Here is a 12300-nt window from a genome sequence, read left to right as displayed (position 1 = left end):
AGAGGCAGGAATACACTCTGGCCAAGGCCTCGCCCTCCTGCCAGAAATGGCTCCTGAATCCTGTCTCTCGTGTGAGTGTGGCTACGCGGATAGGCCCCCTGCAGGCCTGCTCGCATCTTGGGGTCCAGTTCCAACAAGACCCAGTTCTCTCCCTTGCAGCCAAAGACTGACTCGATTCCGCAAGTATGGACTCGGCTGCACAATTAAAGTCACCGCATCACACACAAGCGCCAGGATAAACAGACCCTTCCCCAAACATGTCTCTACCAGTTTCTTGTGAGAGCAAATCCTCTCTGGGTCAAAGAGGGCCACAGAAGTTTCCAGAAGTCCCCTCTCCCTTGCTGACCTCTGCGGAGGCCGACTGGAAAATGGGCACGTGGCCCTAGGCCTCACTCCCAGGGGAAGGCTCTAGCCCCTTGGTGTCCGCACCAGCCTCCAGTGGTCGCCATCCCAAGCCCTCCTGGGCTGCCCTAAGGCCACCTCATCCTCACAGGAGGCTCCGCTAATCCCCACTGCCATTCCCATGAACTTCGCAGAGAATCCCCTTAATCCTCTGGACGACTCCAGAGTTGGGAAAGAAGCCTGGGCAGGCCCGGGGCAGCTGCTGCCAGGCTAGGACCCAACTTCCTCCCACGAGGCTTCGGGCTGAGCTGCCCTCACTGGCAGTTTCACCACGTCCTGCGGTTGCACAACTGAGACACCAATTTCACCAGCTCATGATGGTTTTCAAACCCTTCTGAGGGCGATCCTTTGTCCTTCTGGGCTGAGGAAGGCACCCTGGGTACCCTTCTAGCCCTGCGGCCAGTTCACCTCCCTGTAGCTGCCAGGACATTTTCTCTAAGGTTCTCCCACCCCAAGGGATGCGGCTGTCCCTGATCCTCCAGAGTGTGCATGGCAGACACAGCCCCATGCCCTGTCTCCTTTTGAAGCTGCTCCTTTTTTCTTTTTTTTTTTTGAGACAAGAGTCTCATTATGTCGCCCTTGGTAGAGTACTATGGCATCACAGCTCACAGCAACCTCGAACTCTTGGGCTTAAGTGATCCCCTTGCCTCAGCCTCCCAAGTAGGTGGGACTACAGGCACCAGCCATGATGCCTGGCTAGTTTTTTCTTTTTGTCTTTTTTTTTGAGAGAGAGTCTCAACCTGTCACCCTGGGTAGAGTGCCACGGCGTCACAGCTCACAGCAACCTCAAACTCTTGGGCTTAAGCGATTCTCTTGCCTCAGCCTCCCAAGTAGGTGGGACTACAGGCGCCCACCACAACTCCTGGCTGTTTTTTGTTGCAGTTGTCATTGTTGTTAAGCAGGCTCAGGCCTGGTTTGAACCCTCCACCCTCGGTGTATGTGGCTGGCGCCATAACCACCGTGCTATGGGTGTGGAGCCAGAAGCTGCTCCTTTTTCCTTTCTAAGTTTAGCTCAGTCTCTTGAGTTGGGCTGAGAATTCCACGGAGAAAAGACTGTCAAATAAAAAGCAGATCCAGACTCAAGAGGGAGCGTTTGTCCTAACCATGCAGATCCAGACTCAGGAGGAAAGAGTTTGTTCTGACCACTGCAGGACTATGTGGTCTGCAGGGGTCTCCGAGGCTGGGCAGAGGGGCTTCCTCAATGAGAAGGGAACAGGCTAGAAGTAAGTGGTAGGGGAGTGGGGTGTCCTGGGACACAGTAGACAGAGAGGTTTCCCCAGGGCCAACCCAAGCTCAGGAGGGGTCTGGGGAAGGGAGAGAGGCTGAGCAGCCTTTGGTCAGCAGCATTTTGTTGGGACTGATCCGTGGGGGTAATCAGTGAGGTCTGGAAAGAGTGTTCAGGGCTCTGGTTTTGTCCTGGATACACCCCAGGGGTTGGGGGCGTCCAGGAGTCCCCTCTAAGTCACATGGGAAATGGGGTTCTTTGCAGTGAGCTGGTTCTGGAACATAAGGGTTGGAGCTTCCTAACTTTCACCATTTCCCAGGAGCCCAGATCTCAGCAGAGGTCAACCTCAGGGAGGTGAGGGTCGGTCCCTGTTCAGCTGTGCTTGGGCAACTCTCTCTCACTCAGGACACTGACAACCTCTGCCCACTCTGCTGCTGGACACCCTCCCTAGAACTATTTCTTTTCACTTTATTCAAATTAATATGAGGGTACAATATTTAGGTTACATTGTTCTCATTTCCAGGGTAAAGTTCCATTTGTAGAAGAGCCCCTCACCCAGGGGGGGTGTTATACACCCTCACAATGTGCATATTCGGTGAGACCCCCCCCATGCCCTCCCTCCCTCTGCCATAGTCCTCCCCCACCCCAAACTGGACTATAATAGTGTTTTACTGTTCTTATGGAGATGTAATTGTTTATATATTGATATAATATTAGTACGGACTAAAAAATATGGAACGCTTCATAAATTTGCGTGTCACCCGTGCTAACCTTCTTCGTATCGTTCCAATTTTAGTGTGTGTGCTACTGAAGCAAGTGCCCTCCCTGGGACTTTTGACATGCAGGTACTAGGCATGGCCTGAGACACTGTGGCTATAGCAAGTGCTGACCACGGGCTTCCTGACCCCACCCACTCAACCCACGTGGTAGACACACCTGCCCCTTGGTCCCTCGACCTCACCCTCTGGGTGTCTGGAAGGGGACAGTGTGTCAGTCAGAGCCTGGGTAAAGAATCCTGGCTCTTCCCCACAGCAAGACACAACGTGGCCATAAAATAGGCCAAGGAGAGAAATATCCTGAGATCTCCCATGGGGAGGGCTGCCCGACTCTGGCTAGTGCAGAAACATTGCTTGGTATACCCATGTCAGGGCAGAACAGCCGGGTGCAGAATGTTGCACACAGCATTTTTACAAATGGGGGCGGGGGGAGGGCGGATAGAGACGTATTTCCCTTCTACATGTGGAAAATCCCCAAGAGAGTCCCACAGACATCGATGACCTCAGGCACAACCAGGTAGGCGGCCTTGAGTCCCTGGGGACAGGGCAGGAAAATTATTTCATGCTGTATTTTGAAGTTTGAATCTTGTGAAATTCATCCATTTTCCAAAACAGTGCTTTTCTTTTTTTTTTTTTTTGAGACAGAGTCTCATTCTGTCATCCCGGGTGGAATGTCATCCCGAGCTCTGTCATCAGAGCTCACAGCAACCTCAAACTCCTGGGCTTAAGTGATTCTCCTGCCTCAGCCTCCTGAGTAGATGGGACGACAGGCGCCCACCATGATGACCAGCTAATTTTTTTATTTTTAGTAAAGACAGAGTCTCACTTTTACTCAAGTTGGTCTCCAACTCCTGAACTCAGACGATCCACCCACCTGGGCCTCCCAAAGTGCTGGGATTACAGATGTGAGCCACTGCACCTGGCAAAACCCTGCTTTTTAAATATAGTTTTAAATGTCAGCGGGCTTTCTGGGGAGCTCTGACCTGAATGGGCTCTGCAGGCGCACTCAGGGGGCACCCCGAGCTGTGCTCAGAGTTCATGCAGGGCACTGCACCATCACGCTCCAGCCTGAGCTGCCCTCTGCCCTCTGCAGCCAGGCTTTCTTTTTGATCTCACTGTGCAATCTCCACATGTCCTGCAGGCCCCAGGGCCCCACCCAGGGATGTCCAGTGTCTCTTCCTCCCCAGCTTGGATGTCTGATTTTGACCCTGGACCCATGACTCCTCAGAAGCTCCAGGGATGGGTATAGCAGGGAGCCGGAGGGAAGAGGGAGCCTCTCCTGCCTGGGCCGTGCAGGTTGCCCCTTGTCTCTGCAGGGAACTTAAGGGCTGGATTTCCTGTGCTCATGTGTCTCAGAGTTATTAGCCCAGGCTGTCCCCTGCCTGTTGAGGGTCAGGGCCTCCAGAGCACTTAGGGACCAGATGCCTTCGAGACCTCAAAGAGTCCATATTTGTTCCGCTCACTGGTTCTCCGCTGGCTTCCGCAGGGCTGCCTGGCCGGGAATGGGATGGGAGGACCTCTAGTGACCTCACTGCTGCCCCAGGAGTACAGAACACCCACTGGGATTGTGGGCTCCACCCTGCTGCCCCTGTCCTCAGGGCAAACTTCTCCACCTTCTTCCTGGGAAGCTCCTACTCACCCCGTCCACGAGGTAACAGACTGGCCACAACCCTGGCTACCATGAGTCAGAGTATTAAAGTGGACCTCCCATACTGGTCATCAGGGCCAGGCCTGCGCTTTATAGATAGAGGAACTGAAGCAGAGAGGGAGGGAGGGAGGGAGAGAGACAGCAAGAGAAGAAATGAGAGAGACAGACAGTGAGAGCGAAGGGGGGAGCCCTTCAGCCTGTGGTGACGCATTCCAGTGAGGGATGAAACCGAGAAGTAGAACGCCTGAACTCGTGTTAGGGTTTTGCCTTTTTAATCAAAGACAATGTGCAAAGGAGGCCAGGCCACCTGCCCCAGTAAGTCGCCATCAAGCATGCGGGGACTTGGGCGGGAGTTGGGGGGTGGGAGGGGTGGGGGTGTGGAGGGTCGGACTGGCTAGATCCAGAGAAACAAGGCAGGTGTGAGGCCTTCCAGGTTCTGGAAGGCGGCTGATGAGGTTCATGGGATCCCATAAGACAGACCGAGCAGCCTCAGGTGGAACCGGCTCCCCCAAAGCAGCTCACACATGACTTGTCATCACCTGTGGGTGCGTAGACCACGAGTTGCTGTCACTATTTCCATCCCTGCTGTGGTGAGCAGTGGGAGGAGCCAGGAGAGGACCCCCGAGGACAGCCCAGGCCTAAAGACCAAGCTCCCAGGTTAAAGACCGAACTCCCAGGTGGTCCCCAGCTTCCTGTGCCTCCGCCTGCTGTCTTCTCTTTCCAGTGGCTCTCCCCATCCTGCTCAGCCTTCCCTCAGTTACTAGAATGTTCCACAGCCAGTTCCACAGCCAGGACATGCCTCAGGAGTCGTCCCCAGAAGCAGGCCCTCTGTCCACTCATCCAGGTACCGAACAAGGGCAGTGTCCTCACAATTTCCCTGTCTACTAGGGTTTGGGGGCAGGGTGTGCAAGTCTGATGCAGCCCCAGACTTTGCCTGTGGCTTGGAGCCCCAGGCCTGGTTCGTGGACAGCTGCAATAGCCGTGAGCACTGGTGAGCTGACTCACAACTCCATCCCCTCTGGGCACCATTGGGTCCCAGCTATCGAGAATAGCTGGCCACTCGACTTGGTCCAGCCCTGGAGTGGACACTGCAGGGTGCAGCTCAGATGCCCAGTCAGGATTGGGCCTGACCATCCTCAGGTGCCACTGGTGACTCTCAGCTGAGCCCTCCTGACTTGCTTTTGGCCAGAGAGAGCTGCACACTCAAGGCTGTCCCTCTCTGATGGCAGCCAGCATCCAGTGACAATGGACATGTGAGTCCCCTTAGGGCTGCAGTGACAGATCCCACAAACGGGTGGCCTGAACAACAGATTGCATGGTCTCAGGCCTAGAGGTCACCCTTGGAGGGATCACCTTTAGACCATTCTAAGTGGCTTTTCTTGGTCTCATTGAAGAAAACATAGGTTCCGAAGGTCTCTGTACTAGTGTCCAGGAACTGTCCTAACGAACAGTCACACGCTAGCAGCTTGAACTACAGACATCTATCTTCTCACAGTTCTGTGGGCAAAAGTCCAAAAGCAGGGTGTTTCAGGGCTGTGCTCCCTCTGCAGGCTCCAAGGAGGCCCCTTCCTGCCTCTTCCAGCTCTTGGGGACTACAGGTGTCCTGAGTCTCTGCCGGCCTCCAGGTGGCCGTGCCTCCCCTGTGTCTGTCTCCTGCTCTCGGAGACAGAAAACAAGAGAAGCAATGAGAGAGGCAGAGACACTGAGAGTGAAGGAGGGAGACCATCAGCCTGTGGTGATGCGTTCCAGTGCAGGCTCAGCCTGACTCCGATGGTCCCACCCACATCTCTGCCTGAGTTACACCTGTAAAGTCTGAGGCTCCGGGTAGACATGAACTGGAGGAGGGCACAATGTAGCCACTTCTGATTCTTTGCCAGCGCCATCTTCTTCCTTCCTCCAATGGGAACTTTCTGACCTTGGTCCAGATAGAAATCCCTGGTGGAGTGTCTCTTGGGCTTGGCCCTGTCTCTCAGTCCTAGCTGACCCCAAGCCATCTCAAGCCTCCCTCTTGGCTCAGAGAGGAAGAGGAGCTCCCTTCACATGCTCTGCCAGTGGGTGGGCCACATAGCTGGGTGTGGGGCAGGCCTCCCCAGTACAGGTGGGTGCTTGGCAGGGACTCCCAGAGGGGGCTCAGGTGGTCAAGGCCCCAGCACTGGACAGCACCAAGGAGAACGCTGAGACACTCGGGTCCTCATCAGTCTCCTCTCAGCCTTGCTGACCACATCAGGACATCCCCGGTGACACATGCCTTTGACACCTCTTAATACTTCTGAATTTCCTTCTCAGCAAACCTCGGCAAACAACCAAAACCAGCTGTGATTTAATGCTGATATTTTATTTCCTTGGGATTTGTGAGGGTCCCATCACTGGATCACAAACCTTTTTCTTTTCTTTTGGAGACAGGGTCTCACTCTATGGCCCAGGCTGGAGTGCAATGGCACAATCACAGCTCATTGCAACCTTTAATTCCTGGGCTCAAGTGATCCTGCCTCCTGCCTCAGCCTGCCCAGCAGCTGGGGCTGATGACGGGCATGCACCACAACGTATGGCTAATTTTTTTTTCTTTTTTTGGTAAAGACAGGGCTCTTGTGGGCGGCGCCTGTAGCTCAAAGGAGTAGGGCACCAGCCCCATATGCCAGAGGTGGCAGGTTCAAACCCAGCCCCAGCCAAAACTGCAAAAAAAAAAAAGGACAGGGCTCTTGCTATGTTGCCCAGGCTCCAGGCTGGCCTCAAACTCCTGAGCTCAAGGGAACTTCCTGCATCAGCCTCCCAAAGTGCTGGGATCACAGGTGTAAGCAAGCACACACAGCTCATTTTGTTTATTTTGTATTTGTTTCTGTATTTATCATTTATTTATGACAAGAGATGCTGGTTTTCTATTTAAGTAAATAAAGTGTGTTTGTTTAAAGAAAAATATTAAGTGAGCCCGGTGGGGTGGTGCAGACCTATAATTCCAGCACTTGGAGGCCAAGGCAGGTGGATTGCCTGAACTCATGGGTTCAAGACCAGCCTTAGCCAGAGCAAGACCTCGTCTCTAAAAATAGCTGGGGGTTTGTGGTGGGCGCCTGTAGTCCCAGCTACTCAGGAGGTGGAGGCAAGATTGCTGCTTGAGCCCAAGAGTTTGAGGTTGCTGTGAGCTGTGACGCCACAGCACGCTACCGAGGGTGACCTGGTAAGACTTTGTCTCCAAAAAAAAGAAGAAGAAGAAGAAAAATATTGAGTGAAAAATAACACAAGTGGCAGAGGTTACAGCAAAATAGCTACCAAGTCCTAGGATGATGGATGTTCAGGAAATTGTGTTCAATCTCAGTTTAGGATTCTCTGTCTCCTTTTTCCTCCTTTCTGTCTTTCTTCTTTTGTAAAAATTTACACTATAAAGTGTCCAATCTTAAGCACACATTCAATGTGTTACGCCTGGTAACTTAAACCCCTATCAAGATAAAGAACATTGTTAAAAGGCTTTTTAAGGTCAGCTTTGGTGGCTCCTGCCAGAAATTCCAGCACTCTGGAGGCTGAGATCAAAGGATCCCTTGAGCTCAAGAGTTCAAAATCAGTCTGAGCAAAAGCAAGACCCCATCTCTACTAAAAATAGAAAAACTAATCATCATTATGGTGGGCACCTGTAGTCCCAGCGACTCAGGGGGCTGAGGCAGGAGGATCACTTGAGCCCACGAATCTGAGGTTGCTGTGAGCTATGCTGATGCCACGGCACTCTAACCTGAACAACAGAGTAAGGCTCTGTCTCAAAATGAAAAGAAAAGAAAGGGAAGCAGCAATCCTGGCGGGCACTGTCAGAGCAGCTCAGAGGAGCAACCATCATGTTCGATTGCACAAGGGCACAGCCACATGCAAAAGGTGGAGCCCCAGGGCATGTCCACTCCCAATCCAGAAGCCAGGTGGAGCACCCCACTGGGATTGGCAGCCTGGCACCAACAGCCGCTCTGTCTCCTGGCCCCTGCCTCCCCACCCAGAGGCTGATGGCTGATGCAAGAGACAAGGGCAATTCAAGCCGGACGTGAGTTACAACCTGCTGGGCTGCTGACTCTGTGCCAGGTCAGGAATTAGAGCAATTAGCAGGGCCTGCTGGAGCTCTAGGCGGGGGAACTCAGTTGAGACCCAAAGGAAAGGAATGTGGCCTCTTCCTGGAGCCCCTGCAAATGGACGTGGGGACAGAAGGGAGACAGGCAGGGGTGAGCATGCCACACCTCCCCAAACAGGCCCTGTGGGAGCCCGGTGGCACACGGTGCTGGCCACAGTGTGTGTTCTGGTCAACTCGACTTCCAGGCACCCCAAAAGGGGTGTTCTCATCTGTGTGAAATGCTGGTGGGCAGGGGCGAGGGCAGGTGGGGGTTGCTGCGGCGCCCTGTGCTTCCAGCCCGATACTGAAGCCTGGCCCACCACGTCCTGGGCTTCTTGGTCCTGGCCCCGAGGGGGCCGCTGCTACCCCCTGCCCTGCCCCCCCCCACCCCGTCTCCAGGAGCCGGGATGAGCCATGCCCCTCTCATCTCATGAGACACAGAATCTAGAAGCCAGCAACCACTTCTGGAAGCACCTGGATCCATTTAAACCCCAGAAACACCTCCTTAGGTGCCAGGATGCAGAGGCCCCCCGGGAGCCAAGGGGCCTGAGGACAGGGAGGGAGAGAATCCCCCCTGCTGGCAGGAGCCCCCGTGCTGGGGTGATGTGCATGAACCACCATCACCATTCTCCTTGTTGCTCCCGCACGGGGGAGGGGGGCCTCTGGGGAGGCCTGCCACTTGCCCGAGGCCCATAGTGACGTGGCTGGGCAGGCACGGGGCCCCAGGGCCCTACTGGGCCCAGACATGCTAGGAAGGGCCATGGAGGGACCACAAGGTATGATTCTCCCTCTCTGCTTCACATGCCAAGTCACCTCATCAGCCCCAGGACACGGGATAAAGCCAGAAGGCAGCCAGAGGTGTGTCACAGGACAAACCAGCCGTTTCCTCCTTCTGCAGGGATGGACCCCCCGGCTCCAACCGCGGCATTGCTCAGGCTCCGTTCTCAGTCCAAAAAGTACAGAGACGAAGGAGGGCCGGACTGGACTGTGGTTGGCCCAGCCTGGCAGGCACAGGTGAAGTCCTGCTCTGCCAGACCTTCCCAGCTTGTGTTCCAGGAAGGCGGGGGGCGGGGCACCTCAGACATCTAGCAGATGGAAGGACAGAGCTTTCTGGAAGGACGGAGAGCTGTCATTGTCAGCTCTCAAAGCCATGCCATTTTCTCTTTAATAACCATCACTGCGGTCTGGACAGGACTAGGCAGCCCCCTTGCGGGGAGGACCGACTTCAGGGCTGCTCCCAGGAGGGGAACCAGTGAGACAGTGAAGCCCCACAAGGGCAGGCTGAGGTGTGGAGGGTCCAGAAGATGCGGCCATCCTGTGGCTAGGCAGGGCCAAGGACAGCCCTTCCCTGGAGGGACACACCTTGGGCGAGCTGCAGAGGGAACTGGGGAAGAGCCTCACACTGCCAACTCCAGGTGGCAACCAGCAGGCATGAGTGCCCAAGCAGAGAGGGAACAGGAGAGGGGGCTCTGCAGGGCCGTGGGAGGTGGGCCCTGGCCACGCAGGGCTGGGAGGGCTGAGTGACAGTGCCGATGGCTCTGGTAGGCGGGAAGCACAAGGAGGGTGGGGAGGAGCACATCCGCTTCCGCCAGAAGCAGCCAAAGAGGAGAGGTTGGTGGCTCCGGGCTCCGTTCTGGGTCATCACATTTGTTCCCGGCTTTGAACTTCAAAAGACCTTGCCTTGGGCAAAAGGGTGGGCGAACCAGGCAGGGACAAGCTGTGACTACAGACCTGTGCCCGAGGGTGGAGTCAGGTCCGGATCCACCCATGACTTGCTGGCACCCTCCTCCATCTCTCCTGGCTCCTGGACCTGCCCTTTACCATCGAGCATCCTGCCAGCTCCCTGCTCAGCCAGGTTCCTCCAGACAGGCAAGCAGCCCCTCTGTCTGCTGACTGATGGAAGTCAGAGGGATGTCAGGAAGGGCGATGTTGGAGCACTCACTCGAAACAGACTCACCGACTCCTCCTACCTCCTCCTCTCAGCAATGAGGCCTGTAGTCAGGACCACCATACAGCTGCACAGATAGCACACTGCGTAAGGCACTGGCTCCAGCCCATGCTCCACGGGCACTCTGTGCCATCAGCAGGGCCTACTCCAGCTCAAGGATGGGCATCTGCTTCTTTGCACTGGGATGGGGGCCACTAGCCAAGCCTCCTGTGGGACTGTGCCCACCCACACAGGACCCTGCTTTAGTTCTCACCAAGTCTTTTGCTCCAGTTATCTGTTGCCACATCACAAATCAGCCCAAAAGTTAATGGCCTAGGACAACAATTTATTATAACAGCTCATGAGTCTGGGGCAGTCTGGGCTCAGCCAAGCAGTTCTCCCAAGAAAAGGAAACAGACTTTGTAGGTCTGGCAGCACGCCATGGTTTTGCCAGGAGAGGTGGTTGATGTCCACAGAAAAGTGAGTGCTGGTGTCATTGGCACTGCACCCAGACACCAGGAGGGGCTGGAGCTCTTGGGGAGTCATGGCACAGAGTGGCCCTCCTGGAACGAGAGGGGACCAGAGAGGAGGGCAGGGGCATGGGACTGAGGAGAGAGGAGGATGAAGGGGCAGAGGCCAGGACACACCTGCCAGGCAGGCACCTTGGTGCAGAGGGACTCCTGGAAAATACCTGGGCGAACACCAGGGGGGCTTCAACCCGTGATCAGTTCCCAGGTCTGTGACCCACTGCAGCAAGAGCTGCTTTCTGGGTGTGACTCCCAAGGTGCCTTCATGTGGAGGTGGAGTTCAGGACACCAAGCAGGCTTCACAGCAGAAGTGGTCTTGGGCTGGAGCCTCAGGCATGGTGGAATTTCTACAGGTGCCAATGAGGATGTGTGACAGGATGGAGGCAGAGTGTGGGAAGGGACACAGCAGACCGAGGGGGGCCAGTGGACTGCCCACCCCCAGAGTTGTCACTGACAGCTCGGCCTTTGTCTCTGAGCCCACCTCAGAAAGTTTGGCCACATCAGAAGAACAAGGACAAACGTTTTGAGGAGAAGGAAAGAGAAGTTCATTAATTTGATGGCAACAAGGAGGCTGGCAGACTCCAGTCTTGCTTCTGAGCAGAGGATCTGAATGGTTCTAACCAATCCCATCTGGGGCCGAGATAATCTCCTGACCTCTGCCCAGTTCACCCCACTTTCTGCGGCACAAGGTAAAAAGGACACTCCTCTGCTCCTCCTGACCACTGAGGCAGGGATGAAGATTTTGTTCTGAAAAAGAATAAGAGGGTTTTGAAAAGACAGAAAACATTGTTACCCTCTTTTCAGGCCATTTTCTCTGTTACATATTCACTAGCCAAATAAACGTCTTTCCTTCATGGGTGACTCAGCCTCAGGTGTTCTGTCAATAACACTAAACAGACTAAGACGTGTCTGTTTTTTCCAGAAAAACAGAGCCCACAGGTGCTTACTTACATGGAGAAGGGACGTGTTTTGAGGACTGGCTCACACAATTGCAGAGGCCAACAAGCCTGGGGATCTGCAGGGGACCTGCAGGAGTCCAGTCTGAGTTAGAGCTGGGGGGTTGACAGTGTCCTTCTGGTCTGAAGGCTCAAGCCCCCAGCAGAGCCAAGGTTCCAGCTCTGAAAGCAGGAAATCACTTATGTCCCAGTCCAAGGGCTGTGGGGCAGGAAGGATGCCCTTCCCAGAGGATCAGCCCTTTATCCTGCTCAGGTTTCCAGCTGATGGGATGAGGCTCACCATGATGGGGAGAATGACCAGGGCTGATGGGTAATTTCAGGTGCCTGGACATTTGGCCAAAAATTACCCTGGTGTGTCCTTGAGGACGTGTTGGCTGAGGCTGCCATGTGGGTGAGTAGCCTAGCCTCAAATAGTCTTTTCTATGCCCTCAGGAGTCATTCTTCTAATCCTGGTCTTGGATCCATCACTATAATTTGTCTCATTGATCTTTATTGTACAGTGCCCTCAGCCCTGAAGTATTGCCTACTGTGAGCCCTGAAGTATTGCCTACTGTGGCTCCCCAGGCCTCTCTGTGTTTCCCAGGGCCACAGAGTGAGACTCTGTCTCAAAAAAAAAAAAAAAGGTGAAAACCCCAATTATAAGGGTCTGTTCCTAAAACCTAGCATTGTTGTTGTCACTTTTTGTCAGTAAGCACAGAGGGGCTGTGCCTACTCTTGGTAAGTGCTGGAATTTTCAGGGATGTGATTTCCACATAGGTGAA

General features: G+C 54.5%; 1 long non-coding RNA gene and 1 pseudogene across 1 annotated transcript; one reads left to right on the top strand and one right to left on the bottom strand.

The window, feature by feature from the left end:
• Positions 1-2353: 2353 nt before the first annotated feature.
• Positions 2354-2443, bottom strand: LOC128580110 (uncharacterized; annotated as a pseudogene).
• Positions 2444-2841: 398 nt separating this feature from the next.
• On the top strand, positions 2842-4902 carry LOC128560974 (uncharacterized). Its single transcript, XR_008373189.1, has 3 exons — positions 2842-2920; positions 3890-4054; positions 4776-4902. It is a non-coding gene; the product is annotated as an uncharacterized LOC128560974 (long non-coding RNA).
• The last annotated feature ends 7398 nt before the right edge of the window (positions 4903-12300 follow it).

Source organism: Nycticebus coucang, chromosome 2, assembly GCF_027406575.1.
Source record: "Nycticebus coucang isolate mNycCou1 chromosome 2, mNycCou1.pri, whole genome shotgun sequence".
Classification (NCBI taxonomy): domain Eukaryota; kingdom Metazoa; phylum Chordata; class Mammalia; order Primates; family Lorisidae; genus Nycticebus; species Nycticebus coucang.
This window is presented reverse-complemented; position numbering and strand designations above follow the sequence as displayed.